Below are 17,996 nucleotides of genomic sequence, written 5' to 3' on the forward strand. Positions count from 1 at the left end.
GTAAGAGATTTTGACATCAACTCACATTATTTTATAGCCAAGTGAAATCCTACGCTACTGAAACAGGCTATGATTGTAAAAAAAAAATGCAAAAGCTAATTTAGAAATCCTCTTGCTACATAATAACAGAAAGCCGGGCCGGGAAGGTCAAAATGAGCAAGCTCGTAGAAGGGAGATGTTGGTGTGGCCATGAGAGAGTGCAGCCCCAGAAGTTGTGACTAATCTCCTTGCTTCTACAGTGGCGGCTTTCCCTGCCACAATCCTACAGCAAAAATGCAAAAGAGGCACAACCATGGCAACTGGCCGCAAAATGTAAACCAGTGGATGTTTGTTTTACATGTATAAACCTGCAAGAAGCATAAAAAACTGAAGAATACAGCAGACTAACTCCCCTCTCAATAGGCTGTTATATTTTCAATACCATGTTATATTCACCTGTTCTTAAAAGTTAGGGTACATCTCAACCATATTTAAACCCCAGGACAAGAGAATTCACTTCTGAAATATCCAAACCAATTGCACCAGTAACCTCCCATCAGACAGTATTTTTTTTTAGCAAACAGATTGGTATGCTTCGACTGCTACCAGCATTACCTTTTCTCAAAGTGCACTCAACCTGTTATTAAAAGAAGAATCACAGTTAATTATTCTGCACACACATGGCATTTAACTGTAAGGAATGTTGTGTTACCTACCTACAGATTAGCCTTTTTAACGTTTTGTTTTGTGTCTGAGGGGAAAAACAGAAGAAAAAAAGCCTTGTGATAATTTGTAGAGAAACTCAGTTAGATGCTGGCTGAAATCTGGTTCTGTAATGCAAATGTTTTCACCAAATCCTGCAAGCAACTTTGCTTGAGTGATGGCAGAAAGACTTCTCTTATAATGTAGATGTGCCCTTTCATTTTAGATTTTGAATGTCAAGCTTGTTTCATTACTGACTTAAGGCAGGTTTTTAACCGTGTTGGATATGTGTTTGTGTGCATGAAGATACCAGTTACGGTGTTCCCTAAATTTTCTGGAAAAAATGTGACAGGTCCCTTGCTGACTGCGTGGCAGCAGGGAAGCCCGCAACACCCACACTCGCAAATCAGCTGCGAAGGGTCCCTTCCGCTCCCCTGCACCCTCCCATTCCACATCAGCAAGATCAGGAATGCTTTCCTCCTCCACTCCCCTTCTCCAGGACGCGCAGTTTCACAGGCAGCGAGGAATGTGAGCTGCGTCCCGCAGGAAGGCAGCGGGGAGGTGGGCACCGTCCCCACCTCCAGGGACGGGGCTGGTGCCATGTTCCCCGTCGCAGACCCCAAAGGGGCCGGAGCAGGCTCTAGCTCCCAGAGAGATCTGGAATCGGCAAGTTGAAATCCGTTCTCGGGAAATTATGCACCGGCTTTCAAGCAAAACTGCAGCTGATGTTTTCTGCTGTCACATGAAAAATAGTTTGAACTTTTTTTTGCCTTTTTGGCGGAATAATCGGTTTCTTCAAACTTGCAAAGGAAATGGTGTCATGGAGAGACGGGAAGGAACAGATGTGGGAGCTGGGAGAACAGGAAGACAGCATTAATTACACAGAGCCTGACAGGTAGAGGAGAAAATTTTGCACTTTTCAAAAGGAAAAGAATTAACAGATGATTGAGAGCAGGGAAAACTGGTAATTTCTTTGAGCTGTTTAAATAGTTTGCCAACCTCTTAACGGAGCTCCGTGTGTTAGAAGGAAATGGAAAACAATCAAAGCAGCAGCCTGCAAATATCTAGATTAGCATATTTCTGAGAAGTTACAAAGTTTGGGGTTTGGGAAATGTTTGTGCTTTGTGGCTTTGAGTTCTTGTGTTAAAATAAAATAAACTGACAAAATCCACAGGCAGCTTAGCTGGCCTCGCTGCTTTACCATCTCCGTACATCCAGCTCGCTCTCAGTAAGAAAGGCAAGGGTTATCTCTATGGTAACGTCTAGGGCAATTTGTAGCTTTACAACTACATAGTTTTAGTAGTGCAGAGTATAGTAGTTTCGTGTAGTACATGCTACATACCTGAAATATGATAGGGCAAATGAAACATGCAGCTCGGTAGCGTTAAATGATGAGCACACGGGTTTGCAGCTTCCGCAGCAGAAGCCGACAGCCCTCAGGACACTTCCAAACAAGCACAAATGGAACCAGGCATTAGGTTTCAATGTGCACCCTCACTGGAAGAAGAAACGATGATGATTTCTGAAATTCTAATGGTTTAAGGTTACCTTTAACCCCAGATATTTCTTCTTTTGTAGAAGAAAAAAAGAACTCAAAGCCTGAAAAATATTTTTTGTTTGTTTGTTTTTTTTCAATTACAAGAATTACTTGGCAGAGGCTGTGCTCCAAATTTTGGACAATTTCTTCTTTTTTCTTTTGCTTTGAAGGAAGGGGGAAATACTCTTTACTTTCTGAAAGTTTAATGTGTATTTCGCAGGAAGAACAGCCCTGAAATATTGTGTCACTGAAGACCCACACAAACTGTATCGTGTATGATTCTCTTCATAACAGGCCAATTTTATGGAAAAAAATACTGACACAGAGAGAAAGAACAGTTCCTCCAGGTCAGGAAAAGAACTCCTCTGACAGCTATTAAAGTGCAGTGTATAGGCAGTTGGCAGTGATCAACTTTTTTGAGGGCGTTGCTTCAAAAAGTCATTAAAAAGGCTTCTGAAACTTGACAGTTTTCTTCTGGTATATAGAGAGGAAAATCAAAAGGGCTGAAGTGCCAAAGGAGGTAGGGCAAGCAAAGGCTCTGCCAGCCCATTACACATGGAAGATGGAAGAATTTTTAGATCCTCAACAAGAAAGGAGAACAAATAACACAAAGAAAACACAAAGAGTAAAGAAGCTGTCAGTGCCCGACTTGCCTGTGACCAGGTATCCACTGCGTTAGCATCAGCAGAGAAAGGTCTAGGGAAAAAAATACAGGTCAAAGAACATTTAGGGAAATGAAAAGCATTCAACTCCTCAGGGCATGGTAAAATTCATCCTGGTGAATTTCCGAGCCATTAATGATTGTCTCTAATATCTTGTGGAATGGGTGAGAACCCAGAAGACTGAGGAGAAGTGGTAAGAAGACCAGGGAAAGCAGTAGACAAGTTTTTGATACACAGAAAAATACTAGGAGGGATGATTTCAAATATCCCATTACATGATTCAGAAAACAAAACAATAAAAGAAAGACAAAAAAAGCCAAACCAGACTTTTGGTCCAGACTAAACCAAATAAACCCAATCCATTATTCAGTACACCTGTAAAACCCAGGGTGGCCTCATGCTGAAAAAGTATGAGCAGAATCCAGTAGTCTGAAGTCAAAAGAATTAAATGAGATAAAAAATGACATGCAGTAAAATGCCAAATAGTACACTGGGAAGAGGAAATGAAAGGCAAAACAAGGACCACCGAGCTAAGCACTGAGGCAGGCTACAGAAAATGAGGCAAATTCACATTGTGAATACAAAGCATTTCCAGAAAATACAAACCACAGCATCATCACGTGCACCGCTCCAACCTCATAGCGACAGGGGGACCGTTCAGTTACAGCCCTAACCACCGTTTGTAGTACCAGTTTCCCCAGCAAACCCCTGTGACTGGGGCTCTCAGGTGCTGCAGCATGTGATGCGCCTTGCAGGAGGCAATGCATGGTCTCTGCAGGAGACAGGGCAAGAAGTTTGGGGTGCTGAAATAACTACAGTTAACTCTTCCATAGTCACATTCGCTCTGGGAAGTTATTACGCATCCATTAAAGATTAATCTCCTTAATTGCCTACATCAAAAGATATTCTTGAGTATATACAGGGAAGAGATACACAGCTTTTAATTAAACACAAATAAAACCTCCAAAGAAATAATTTCCAGTTATAAAGCTGCAAAACCGGAACTATTGACTACTATGCCTTACATTATTTGCCCCAACGATTTCATGGTTTTTATCAAAAGTGTCAGATATACTCATAGCAGCGAGTACACCACAACTGCCCTTACAAATAGGCTGAAGTTACTCAGATGTTATTAAAAGAGCTAAACAATGCGTGCTTCACCAACTGGTTGCAGTTGTACGTTGAAGAACCCAGAAGCAGGCAAGGTGCTTTAGGTGCACTTCCAGCTTGTGTCTGCCCCAAGAGATTTCACAGGACAAGAGGCAAATCCAGAAAACGCACAGAAATGAAAGACAGGAGAAGCTGGAACAGACAAAAAGGAAAAATAAGGGTGCAGAGAGAATTTGAAACTCCTTTTAGATGTCAAAATTAGCTGGAAAGATTTGAGATTCAAAGGAAAAGAGCCTCACAGCTGAAGACACTATGGCCCTCCTATAAGGAAAAGGCTAACTACAAGAAATGGCTGCAGCTTTTTCAACCAAATATTTTCATTTAAAAATACGATATGCCCGAACTAATATTGTTTATGTGAAAAGGCTGATATAAAAAACTTCTTGAACTGACAGAACATGAAGCTGAAAAATACTTTTCATTTTGAAATGTAAAAAAAAAAAGTTAAAATTCAAACTTGATACGAATCAAAGTGCTTTGAAATGACCAAAATTGGAACATATTACTTTCAGAAAAAGCAACAATAAAGAAACAAAACCACTCACCTCAGTTTGGGAATGGAAAGTTTCTGAAGCATTTTGCAGGACAGGAAAACAATTTCACTCACAGGTTCCTGAGGGAACCTAGAAGAAAACTGGATATTCAATTTGTAAAAGCAAGAAAAGAACCCATTGCGATGTTACCTTTGGCTATGAAAGATATAAATGAAAATAAGTCCAGATTCAGAACAGCAGCAGTCAAACAAGCTTCCACATTTTATGACTGACATGTAAAGTGCTTCGTTAAGTTTCTCCTGCCATTCGAAGCCTTGTGCTGCCGGGGGTCAATAAGAGTTAAATGTCAAGGTACAAAACAGAAAGCATGGAATATGAAATACTATGGTAAATTAAAAACCTGTCAGGCCGCAAAACTCACAGCAAGTGATGTAGGCGCTGGGAGATGGACGAGTGTCTGCAGCTATGGCTAACAGCTAATATTCTGTCTAAAAAACACAGTTTAGACTACATTTGTACCAAAATAGTGGAAAAGCGGTCAAGGGTTTTACCGCAGTTGTTTTGAGGAATGAAAAGATATCACAGCAAATATCCATACAGGCAAAGACGAGAGAGAGTTACCGCTGGTGTTTCGGGAACTGAAACTGCTAAATGACTGAGGGTGGAGAAGGACTATAAAAAGCAATAAAGATGATTGTCCAAGAAGCCCAGCACCTTTTCCCTAGACAGTTTAAAACAAATATTTTAATTCCACTCTATTTTGAAAGTATCTTAAAATAATTTGAGACAGGATATTTTTATGGTGAAAGCAATGTCACTTCTTGCTAATCCAATTTATTTGTATGCAGACATCCCTAGACGTAATGCCAATCTTTCATGTTATGAATTTGGGAAGGTCCTTTTAGCTCTGTTTTACTTTTCTCACTCTCTACTTCCTCAATAAGGTCCAGGAGACATCCACTGTGCTTTAGTCCCAACCTTATTCAGACCTTTCAGCCTTGTGTTCCAGCCAGACAATGGCAGAGAGACCTACCACGCGCCGGCAGTTCGTGAGCCTGCGTGCTATTTAATGTTCGATGAAGCAGATTCTCATCTTTGAAGAAGTCCACGTCTATAAGGAACCACTTTGCAAAGCTCTAAATGTTGACCAAACGTAAAGCAGAAAAACTCTGAAAGAATGAAATTTGGGCAAATTCCAAAGCAATGCAATTACATGTCAGCTGCAAAAGAGTTGGAGGAGAGGCATGCATGGCAACAGCAATAAATTAAACAAAGTTTAATCAAAGGGGATAGTGTTTCCAGCATATCAGCTTTCCTGCTTTCTTCTTGTTACTTTGGGAGAATCTGGCGGTAACTTCTCTGGACTCTAACCTGGGTGGATGGACCCTTTCCACCTGATCTCAGTGTTTCATCCAAACATCTCATGGCAGGTTTTATTGCTACCCTATGTACTTTCCCACCTATTTGAGTTTTGTTTCATATAAATTATCTTCTTGACTCTGGCCTGGTAAATTTACTTGTCTTGCTAACTCATTTTCCTTTGTCGTTGTTTTGTGGTATCTATCAAATCAGTATGCAAGTAACATTTTCTGTCATACTAAAAGATTAGCTGTAAACAGAAGAGAAACAGAAAAGTTCTTTGCTCCTGTACAGATTTATCATGTACTAGTAGCACATTTGGCATTACAAAAGAGATCATATAAATTGTGAAAAATGGTAATGAAATACAGCTTGGAAATGTTATAAAGAATCCTAGTTTTACCGTGGTAAGATAGAGGCAAAAATCTAACCAGAGAGAAAAAAAAAAAAAGTTAACTGAATAACCATTGCAATTTCTGAAAAATTACGCATAGAAAAGCAGGATGTGATTGGAACAAATAATACATCTCAGAAAGAGAACAGAAGAATTAAACTATGTATGTAAGTATTCAATCGCTAGTATTTTCAACGAGATGACTTTAATAACATACGGCGCTGATGAAGATTAAAAGCAGAACCTGTTGAGTAAGACTGCCATTGACCTGAGGGACGCGAGGTCTCTGCTCTGTTAATTACAGCCCCCAGCAGCTCCGCAGGGTGGAGGCTGTCGCCCCAGGAACGAACCCTTGCCGTGGAACACGCTGCAACCTCCCCTCCTGCGTAGAGCCAGATGGGTTTGTATTCTGTCTCTTTGAGACTGAGACCATGCGGTACCTTAAAAGCACTGCTATTCCCGCTCACAGGCTTGCTTTCGGCAGGTTCAACGGGACTGACAAAGCTGTAAATGAGCTGGGACCTGGATCCCCAAGCAACTGCTGGTCCCTCTGCGGGGAAAGCAGCGGTGATGCTCGCGTAGGACCTGCCTGGAGTCATGAAGGGCCCACCAGTCCCCACACGAGCCGTGGAGCGTTGGTGTGCGCCTCAGAGGATGCTGCGAGGTCTACTTTCCTCTCAGGTGTTTGAGTAGGAGGGGATGCTGACAGGTAGAGAGTTATTCTGCTTGCTGTCTGAGAGGCGTTTCAGTATTTGCAGGATAAGCATATTGCACACAGTAAAAAAAACTCCCGTTGCGCAGGAGACTCTAATACGGCAGTATTTTGTTTGCGCTCTTTGATGTTCAGCTTGCAGTTGTTTTCTGTGGGATTTAAGGAACAAGGTCTTTAGATATTTTTATGATTTCCTTTGTTTGTTTGCCAAAAACTCCATCTTCAAACTAGAGAGAGGAGGAAGAGACATGAGAAGCAGAGGGAAAGCCCTATCCTGGAAGTCCTCACAGGACAGCTGGCCCCAAATACTAGCGCATACCTGAATGCAGAGGAAGCTGGTCTCCATGTGATTTTTGGAGAAGAATTCAGGGAGGAACTGGGCATGCAGAAAGGGCTGTAACTAACAGTTACGCTTATGGTAAGTAGCATCTCAAGAATAAGGAGTTCTTTCTTTCTTCAATCAACAAATTTCAGATATTTGGGTTGTCTTCTTGGCTAGTGTTTTATGGTGAAACTAAGCACCTTTTCAAGTTTTTCATAATAAAGAAATCTACCTTTTTGTTAGATGGATAACAAAATTTTCTGCCTAAATTGCAGGAACTGTGACACGAAGAAAAAACAATTGCTGTTCTTATTTTTTTTTCCCCTGGTTAATATGAAGAGATTACCACCATTTACAGAAAAAAACATCCAAATCAGTTCAGGAGGCGGCAAATTCAATCAAGTGAAGTTGATTTTTATGTTTGAGTGAAGGTTCGGAGAGACCTACACTTCAGTAATCTAACAAATATATATTTTATGAGCACAATATATTCAGCACTAGTATTAGAATAATGAATAAAACATTCTTAAAATGCAAAAGCTTTGTGAAAAACATTTCCGTGTGCGCAGCTCTAAGGTAACAATGGAGGTGAATGATGGTGCTATATTTGTCTATTCCAGTCTTAAGCAATCAAAACAAATAGCTATTTAAAAGAAATTTAAGGAAAAACGTCAAATTTACCCACACATGACTTGAATTCCATGAATGAATGTGTCTCTTACAGCATGCACAAAGCGATAAGGCTTACATAAATGCCCTACATCATCCAAGTAGTCACTTTTTGATCTTCAAAATCCAACAGAATTATTTATAGCTTTGTATGAAATATTCATGGAAAAGTGTCCATTGCCTGAAATTTCTGCTAAAGAGTAATTTAGCTTGGTTTTTTGCATTTCTTACTATCATCATAATTTAGGTCAGGCAAAAGCCAACAGTATCATTTGTCTAAAAAAACCTGTGATGAGTGTTATGAAGTCTTTAGATTTGTAGTAGGTATTTTGTAAAAAGCATGATATACAACGGGCCCAATCCAAGCCAACTAAAGTCAGTAATTGTATTTCCATTTATTTTAGCCTGGATGAAGCCATGCAAGCTATTTTTTTAATTACAACAGCCAACTCAGTAATTCGCCCCATATCCAATGCCACTGTTGCACATCATCAAATTGTGCAGTAGCAAGTATGTATTTCCTAGGGCCAGTAATAAAACAAATAAATCCTGCCATATCCCCCTCCCAATGCCTGCAGCGTACACTGAAATTCCCTTCTGGTTTAAAATTCTTAGAATAATGAATACAAAGGCACAGGAGCAACATAACTGCTGCTATTGGGCTGACTGCAGTGAACGCTGTAATGTAAGTGAAAATATGTGGTGTAATCTCAAGTGTTGTTGAACATGGGCCAAATTATGTAATCATTATGCCAACATATTTTACACTAACTTCAATTAAATTTCCTGGCTAAATAAAGATTCCTTTTTTCCCCATCTTTAATATTTTATAGCTTTTTTTCTGAATAACATGATCATCTTTAACTCCATATAATAAGTATTCAAAAGACATAAAGCAACAGATGGTAGGGAACATAAAAGTACAATACAGTAAAAATATGTATATATGTGTATGTGTATTATGTATAGATGTCAGGTGCTTATACACATATGTATGTATGTCTTACAAGGAAGAATTTTCTCCAGAAAGTTTTGAACTGCCATTTTCACTTAAAGTAGTTGTGACTTTATGACCATCAGATGTCATAAAAACATCTACATTCCCACTAGCAAGCAGGAGCTGCTTCCATCCCCTCTCTTCACGCATGCTCTGCTTCGCAACGGCTTGCTTTCTGGACAAGGAAAACTCTGGAGTTAATGGAAAGTCATTCAGTCTGGTGAGATGTCCGGTAAAGAAACAAGTAAATGGAAATGTCTTAAAACATCTGAAGCTTTCCACAGTCCAGCTGCCCCCACCAAACCCTCGCCTGACGCAGCTGAGCTGAGGGTGACAGTAGAAGCCAGAAGTCTGATCCCTCTCTGACATTATTTTGCCTGGCAGAGCTCAGTGCGAGTTTTGCTCCCATTGACCTCCCCAGTTCATGACTGCCCTTGAGATAAGGCCGTCCGTCTGTGTGAGCCCAGCCACCAAAAACACGTTGGGCAGCTCCATTCGCCATCCCCGAGACCTCCTCTTTGTCCTGCCGCTGGTCACTCTCCACTTGACGGGTGGCTCTTCCTCCGTCTGACACAAATGAGCTTGGTCCTGAGCATCTCCACCCTGTTCCCACCCTTCATACCAAGTGACGATTATTATTTTGGCAGAAGCCCTCTATCTGACATGCCCCAACACAGACAACAGAAAAAAGCCTCGCAGCTAATTCGCGCTCCTGCCCTCCTCGGATTACATTTGCAAAGATGTGTAAGAAGAGGAATTGAGAGCCCCTATTTATGTATTTCAGTTTACATAGATAATAATATTGTAAGAGGGATCAGTATTGTCATCTCAAAAATACTGCTAAGCAGCGATTACTATTCAAACCAACAAGTAAGAATCTTAAAATGCTTTGCACATGATAGTTATGTATCTAAAGAAGTTATGTATCTAAAGAAGTTATATATCTAAAGAAGTTATATATCTAAAGAAGTTATATATCTAAAGAAGCCGCGTATCTCATTAGACAGACACATATGGCAAATATAAATATTACATACTAAGTATTTAGACAGCCATACAGAAAAGTACCTTTTAAGAATAGTGCTGACTAACAATCTAGTCCCAAAGTTTTCAAGCTATTTAAAATGCACCTCTGAATATTATCATACTAATTCATTTTCAAAAATTACCACTGCACTTAAAAGCACAGTGGTTTCAAGACACATATCTCATGTTCCTGCTCTCTCTTTGCTCATGTCAACTTTATCTTTTTGCATATTTTATAGGTATTTATAATTTAAAAGCAGCATTTGCTGCACAGTAAGTCCTAAAAGGTTTTGTATATCATATAGTACACGGATGTAATGGATGAAGAATAGGATACATTTACTTCACCTTGTGAAAGCCATTGGCACATGACGAAATGGGAATCAGAACAATGTACCCTGTGTCAAGTAGTGGAACAAGAAGAATCAAAAATTACCTATTCTTTACATCAGGTTGTCATTACCATTTTAAATAATACATCTCTCAAAAAATTCTTGCAGATAATTGAAAGGAAGAAACGTTCTCAGGAAGCAGGTGTTTTTCCCATTGCTACCAAATAATTTAGGATGGCACGTAATATTTTGACAGCGCGTATATGTGAGTGTGTTTGTGTGCACGTCTGTCAGGCAGAAATTCTCCTCCAAGACAAAGGCTCTGTGAAATGTACAATATGTAACGACATCAAAGGCTCCGAACCCTGAAGAGGTCGAGCTGAGACCAAAAATGTGACGCTAAGAATCATATATAAAAGATCATCTTAGTTATTTAACAAAATGGGGAAAGTTAGGTGTAATTTCCAATTCTGACTTCTCAGCCTCAGCAAAACAAACTCAATGGAAATACTTGGGAGCTGAAACTGTTTTATTAATAAGGCATTGGGACGTTGTTTTTGATTTAGATTGCCAGAAGTTGTAGGTTCCACACGTTTTGAACAAGACAGTCTGTATAACGCCACGGAAACCTTCATCACCTTTCCACATTGTTCTGCATTGAAGCCAGGTATGAACTTTGAATTTCAGATATCAAGTGCAAAACAAGGTCAACTGTACGCAGGTCATGTTTTTGCAAAGATGAGTCAAAAGTTAATAGGAAAACTTCAGATGGCTTGGGCTTACTAGGTGCAAACCTTTATTGTGAATATATTTACTAGCTTCAGATTACACTACTAGCATAAATGGTATTTAGATTAAAGTCTCCAGGCCATTTATTTTGGTATTCATTGTGCCAGAGGCAGTTAAACATTGCATGCACACACACACACACGCAGAGCTCACATTTGTTCTAACCTCAGCAGGAAATTTTCTTCAAATACCGTGCCCTCCTACAAGTTGAATAAAGCTTCACTAACATTAATATTCAGGTAAAGTTAATTACGTTTGCCCTGTTGATTGCTTGAGTAAAGCAAATGTTTTGCTTTCTGATTTCAGAAAGAAAGATCGTGGCTCAGGCCAAGCTGGTCTTCTGGTGGCTCCCAGCCCTTTGCGCCGCATCCAGTCCCCAACACTCGATTGTCACCTCCCGTCTTATCACAGCATCGCGATTAAAATCAGATTGTGCGCTCTTCAGGCTTGGGACCTTGTCCTTCTCCTTCAGGAGCTGCTTAAGAAAAAGTGTCCCGATATGACCTGTAATAATTCCCTCAAAGCTGGCAATAAATATTGTGAAATTGCCGGAGAACCTGTTCCCGTGAGGAGAGAAAGGGCACAGGGAAGAGGAGGGTTTCTGCATGGGCTCAGCCAGAGCTGCCTGGTCTCTCTTTCCTTCAGGAGAATCTGGCCACAGATTTAAACAGATAATAACTAAAATTACAGTCCCAATATTCTTCTGATTCTCTTCTTTCTTTCTGCCTCTTTCCATTCCTTTTCATAATCATATTTAAACCATGAAACTCAAGAGAGCTCTCTAACTACGTGTAAATGTAAATTCACATTCTTGTGAATTTTTAGACCAATTTGTAATAGTATGATTTGATGCACAACATCTATAGCTCCACCATGTCACTTAATCTGTTTCTATTTCATTAAAAACACAAATCCAAAGTGTGATTTGGTAGGTTATAAAAGGACAGATCAAAACTAAAAGGCAATATTTCTCTACCTATCAGAGAAGAAAGGAAGGAAAACAGTTCAGTTTTGCCAAAACCTGCTATAAGTTAGCAATTATTCATTAGAAGAAACTTCATGGAAACATAAATGAGTATGTTAAAACTTCTTATAGATATGAAATGCTTAAAGTTTCTGCCTGTTCTTCATTTATCATTTTTTGTATGAGAAATGATTGCCTCTACGTTATACAACTCCATCTGTTCAAACAAAAAAGTTACCATTAAATAAAAAATAGCATTCAGAAATTCAAAAATAATGTTAATAGCAATATTATGAATGCAAGAAAACTATGCATGCATTTTCAAGTTCTCCGTTTTACTCTCAGGGCACCGTTACATTTACTATGCATCCTCATTTTGCTTTAAAAAAAATAAAAATGTTATTTACCTATTTGACAAACCAAAGTGAAGGAATCATATCTTCCACTAGCTTGAATGATCAAGTCAAAGAATTATAATCTCAAGAGACGCAGTTAAAGGAAACAAGAAAATTCTTTTGCATAACACCACAGCTTTTCCTTTTCCTTTCAAAGTTCCCCTCCACACAGACACTTTATTTTGCTGGATTCTTTGCAATGGTTGAGAAGCATCATTTTTTTAAATTCTCTTGCAATAGCATAGATTGCAGCCTTAAACATTGAGCCAGTGAAGCAAAACAAGCAAAAGAAAAATCTTTGGATTTTTGGGAGTTTGCTCAAAACAAAATCTGAAAAAATCGGAAGTTGAGGTTGCTGCATAGCAACAGTGGTGCACAGAGCAGCGCTGCTAGAACAAATGCTGTTTTCCAGAAAAAAACCAACCAACTTACCTGGCCTGAGCATTAATTAAAACATAGGAGACTGAATCTCCACAGAAAAATATCATCATGCTCAAGAACTCCTCCAGCCCACCTTGCCAAAGCACAGCACTGGATATAAAAACTGTCATTTCAGTAACATATAAAAATAGAAGAGTGGAGACAAGGCTTGAGGGAATATAGGAAAAAGACATAAGCCGAGTGTCATGGCAGTACCGGCACAATAACTATTGTGAGGAGCAGGAAAGCAAACTGTACACTGGATAAAAAACAAATTACAGACCACCTACTAAAGATGGATTTCTAGTTCTTTGGATTTAAACATACCAGTTAGGTTGGGAAGATCAGAATCCAAACAAGTTAAAAATTTTCTGATGCCCTCTGGCACAAGAAGGGCAAAAATTAAAATCCAGGTCCCAGTTCTGAATTCGGAGTGCGATTCTGAATACGCCTGCAAAAGACTTTCCCATATTTCTGCGCAGCTGCAACATACGCAGGTAGGTCAGGTCAGGATAATCTCCTGGATCGTTCTCATCTTCTCTGCCACTCAACCTCCCCTCCCAACCCCAAAACAAGCAGTTAAGAAATCCTCACGCAAACCCCACCTACTTCGCCGCTTTGTGCTTGCAGAAGCATCCGCTGCGTGGGTACGGCTTAGCACATGAAACAAGCCTGGTGCCGGTCCCTCCCGACTCGTCCCTCCTGGGCCACCCGCGCCCTCGCAGCCCAGGCAGCAGCAAGTCGCTCGCCTCGCTCAGGGCTGGGGCAGGCAAGAAACGCAACGCTGGGCGAAAGCAAACGGACGGCTGCTGCGTCGCTGGAAAATACCGCAGAAGGTACTCAAAAGCCCTCCCACTTGCAGTACAAGGAGGTACATCTGAACGCGCCCCAGAGCAAACGCATCTCTTCACTGCAGCAAACTATCGCTGCAAGTCCTAGGTAAGATTCAATCTTCCTTATTCATAAGAGGTGCTGGACCAAAGCAGCACACAAAATATTCTGTGCTCCTTTGTAGAAAGCTCTTCCCTTCCCAAACTTCTGTAATGACCGCAAGGAAAAGGGCCGATGAGACCCCAAGGAAATAACAGCCAGCAAGCTGATGCTGAAAATAAGAAGAGAACGTGTTGTTTACAACCATATAAAAAGGAGCCCACTTGATAAGGCTTGCTGCAAAAACAATCACTGCAGAACTTCAACTTTCAATTGCCTTGCAATCCATGCTGACTTTTGCCACCACATCTTGTATACGACTATGGCATTTGGATGAAATAAGTGGCCCTGCTTGTTAAAGCAGCACTTCCTACAGGTTAACATCTCAATTTAAACTCCACTTCATACTGCCCTAGTGTGACTGAACGGCCTTTAGAAATTTATCATTGATCTCAATTGAATTACGAGGCAAATTATTAAGCCGGAGTTATGAGCCCTATTATTATGCCAGAACGAAAGTGGTATGTATAGCAACTCATGTAAAGGGTCTAGCATTACATAGGACAGAAAATTAAACACCCGTCCAAGCCAATTCCCTTGAGAGAGCAATACCGGCACATTATGCATGGCACACACTAGGATAAGCATTACTCTTTATGACATCCTCCTTCTCAAGTACTCTTTCTAATATTTCCCAGAGTCATCAGCTTAGCTTTTTCCCTCCTTCTCCGTTTACGAAGATAAAATCAACAGAATCAGAATCCAAAAGAGCCTCAGCAGAGTGTGGGTGAAAACAACAATAAAACCCCTTGTTCTCTCTTAGCAATCCAGCCAGACACCGCACGATGCTGATCCCATCTCCTCCAGGACACGTGTGCCAGTACAGTTCCTAAAGATTCAAGAAAAGGTGATGAGTCAGTTCCTCTATCTTGATCAAATTTGTCTGGAACTGCAACAGCAGCAAAACGCAGTTTTATCTCCAAGAGGGGGAGAGAAATAGAGGGCACAGATTAGACACAAAGGACAGAAACAGCACATTCCAAAACCTGAGATTCTCATTAAGCCAGAAGGAAAGAAAACCAGTGACAAATGCGCTATGCTGTGGAGTAGATAATGGAAAAGGCAAAGAAAATGTACATTATGCACAGGACATTATAATTCTTTACAGCACAAAGTTTGTACGGTTTCAGTAAAAAAAAAGAAAAAACCAAATGAATGCCTGAACGCTGCTCTATTCACAAGGCGCAGGGAGAAGGCTGCCTCGTGAGCACATACTCTAGGCTCTGAGACTTCAAACTATATAAAATACAATGGGAATGGAAAAGAAAAGTGGATCAGACCATGAAATATAAGTATGACACTATTAAACAATATTATGATACTTCATAGTGTAAAAAGAATAAAAAGTAGAATCACTGGGTTGTGAAAGTCCTTCTTTCCTCAATTAAATATGGAGTATAGCATTACCTGATCGAGGGGAGAGAAAAGCTCTTGCTTCAATAGTTTTTCTAATTTACTCAATTCCTTAGAATATACTGGGAAGCTGAAAACCTCTAACCGAAATTTATAGAGGCAGAGGAGAGTCTCAGTGAGATCAAATATGCTGGCGGTGGTCCCCTAGCCAGCCTGGGCGTCCCCACCCAGGGCACCCCACCGGTACCAGGGGGGTGAGCGGGGTGCTGAGCCCCTGCCTGCGCCCACGGGCGTGCGTGGGAACTGCAGAACAGTTGTTTTCTCCAGCACTTTGGTTTAAAAGAGAGACGGGAGATGCTACGGTTTCCAGTGAAAATCAACAACAACACGGAGCAAGAGTCTGATCTTTTCTCACAAAATGGGAAAAAGATGCACTGGGCTGAACAAAAAGGGGATGAATTGCAATATACCACCTAAGACATCAATTGGCTATGTGAATCCCACAAAATGTTTGCAAAATATCCTTGTCCAAAAAAAATCATAATCACAGCAATGTTTTAAGATGTTCAAGGCCCTGGGAGTCACCTTGAATTAGCCAGTCAGAAAATAAAAGCCTTGTTTTGGCCTGAAGCATTTTAAAATTACTCTATTTTATCTTGAGATTCCCCCCCAGTGTTCATCCCTCCTTTTTTTAAAGGCACCTCAAGAAATGGTTTCCAAGAAGTTATAAATATTTTTCATACCCACATGAGAGTTTTACTGTGGTGAAAGGAATCTAGAGCTGCCATCCAAGGCAGAGATGCCATAACCCACTGCTAGGCTGCTGTGCAGAGCTTCAGTGATGCTGTGGGACTCTTCACTGCGTGGTACCTGCTGCGGAACAGGCTATAAAGATCTGCCTCTGCTACGTATAAATCACTTGCTTCTGCAATCAACAAGAAAAGTTCTGTAGGGCCTGAGCTGAAATTGAAAATTATACTGATATACCTACATGAAGCTACACAAACAAACAAACAAAGATCTAATGCATTTGACATACAGACAACTATTTATGCATAACAGCCGTTCCTTCAATGGCAATGCGATAGCTATTCCATTTTCTGAGTGGCAACAGTTATCCAGAAAGGCACGTTAATGCCAACATAGTTGCATACAGAGTATGGAGGTTATAGGGCTTTAGCTACGTCAGTGTAATCAAAGAAACAGGTTTTTAACATAAGCAGGACTTTATTTTTACTGTGGCCAGATTTAAATAGGAAATAAAAAATGATATATCATCAACTTAATAAAAATGATTAGGAAAATTATTAGGTCATCACTACACTGACAGAAGCCTTAGTGAACTGGATGCTCAAAACCAAGGAGATTCTCTGATGAAGTAGGATATTTTGTCCAGGGAAGAATACTGCTCTGCAGATTTGAAGTCTGAAGTCCTACCTTACAGCTGGACCCACGAGCGGTCCTAGAGCAGCCAGGCCTCCGAAACCCCTACGGACTGCAAGTACGTTCTCAGGGGCAAGAAAGAAAAGGCTTTGGGGAACCAACAAAGGACAGGTATCGACAATGAAATTTGGATTATACACCTTACAGAAATAGATAAAAGAAGTTAAAATAATTTGTATACCCGCTCACCTGAATAAAAGCCAATTTAAATAAATAAATAAAATATTTTGCTTTCTAACAGCTTTTAAAATTTATTTGAAGCTCCCAGTTAAAATAAAACAAACTCTTAACAGGCAGTAAAAGACTGGAATACTTAAAACTGAAGCAATCTAAACAAGACAAACAGAAAGCATAAGGGAATGACACAACAGCTCATTAGGAACGGTTCACAGAACAATCTTACCAGTGAAAAAATTTTCCCCCTACATTCTAAGAAAGCATCCATTTAATAGGAAAATTAATTCAGAATGTTGACTAAATTAAGCCTGGAGCCTTTCAGCAGGGATATAACAAACTTGTTGGGTGTTTGATTTCCAATTTATGCCCCAGACAAGCCTGAAAAGAATGTAGCTTTGATTCACATTAAAAATACACTCTTGTAATTATTTTCCTAGTACGATCTGTGCGTACCTGGTGCGGCTGCCCCGCCACGTGCCGGTACCTTCCGCGGATGCCGCAGTGGTGCTGCCTCCCGCTTTGCCCGGGAGCGTGGAGGTTTGTGGCAAATTACCTGGCCAGCGGCCGCTGGCGAGGCGCAGGGTGAGCTGGTGCCCATCAGAGCTCCCATCGCCTCCCGTGGGCATCGGGTCAAGCGTTACACATTGCTAAATCGAGCGACATTGTGCATAATAGCAGGGTTCGGTCATCTCCCAAAACAGCCTTAACCCGACCGTTCAGCACTCCCCTACGCTGCTGCTGTAGATTTGCAGAGAAAAAGTAAAATGGTGAGCATCTCCAGAGAAAATGGGGATCTGAGAAGTAACATCTTTATTCGTAATTCCACCGTTTTCTACCAGAAAGGGGTTGATTGCTTTTGTTTACTCTGAATAAAATGTGGAATTTTGCAATATGTCATTTCTGAACACTGAAGCATTTTTTTAATAATCTACCATCTAATTTTTTGGAGCTGAAATACCTGCACCCTCTTTAAATTGAAAGCTGAAACATTTCATTTTCTTTTTTAAATATGGGCTTTTGCGGTAGTGATGGGAAAGACTCCACAGGGTTTGTGACTTGTGTTTTCATTTAGATAAGCTGGCCGTGGCCAGAGAGGTTATTTAAGCT

This window comes from Gymnogyps californianus, chromosome 13, assembly GCF_018139145.2.
Source record: "Gymnogyps californianus isolate 813 chromosome 13, ASM1813914v2, whole genome shotgun sequence".
Taxonomy (NCBI): domain Eukaryota; kingdom Metazoa; phylum Chordata; class Aves; order Accipitriformes; family Cathartidae; genus Gymnogyps; species Gymnogyps californianus.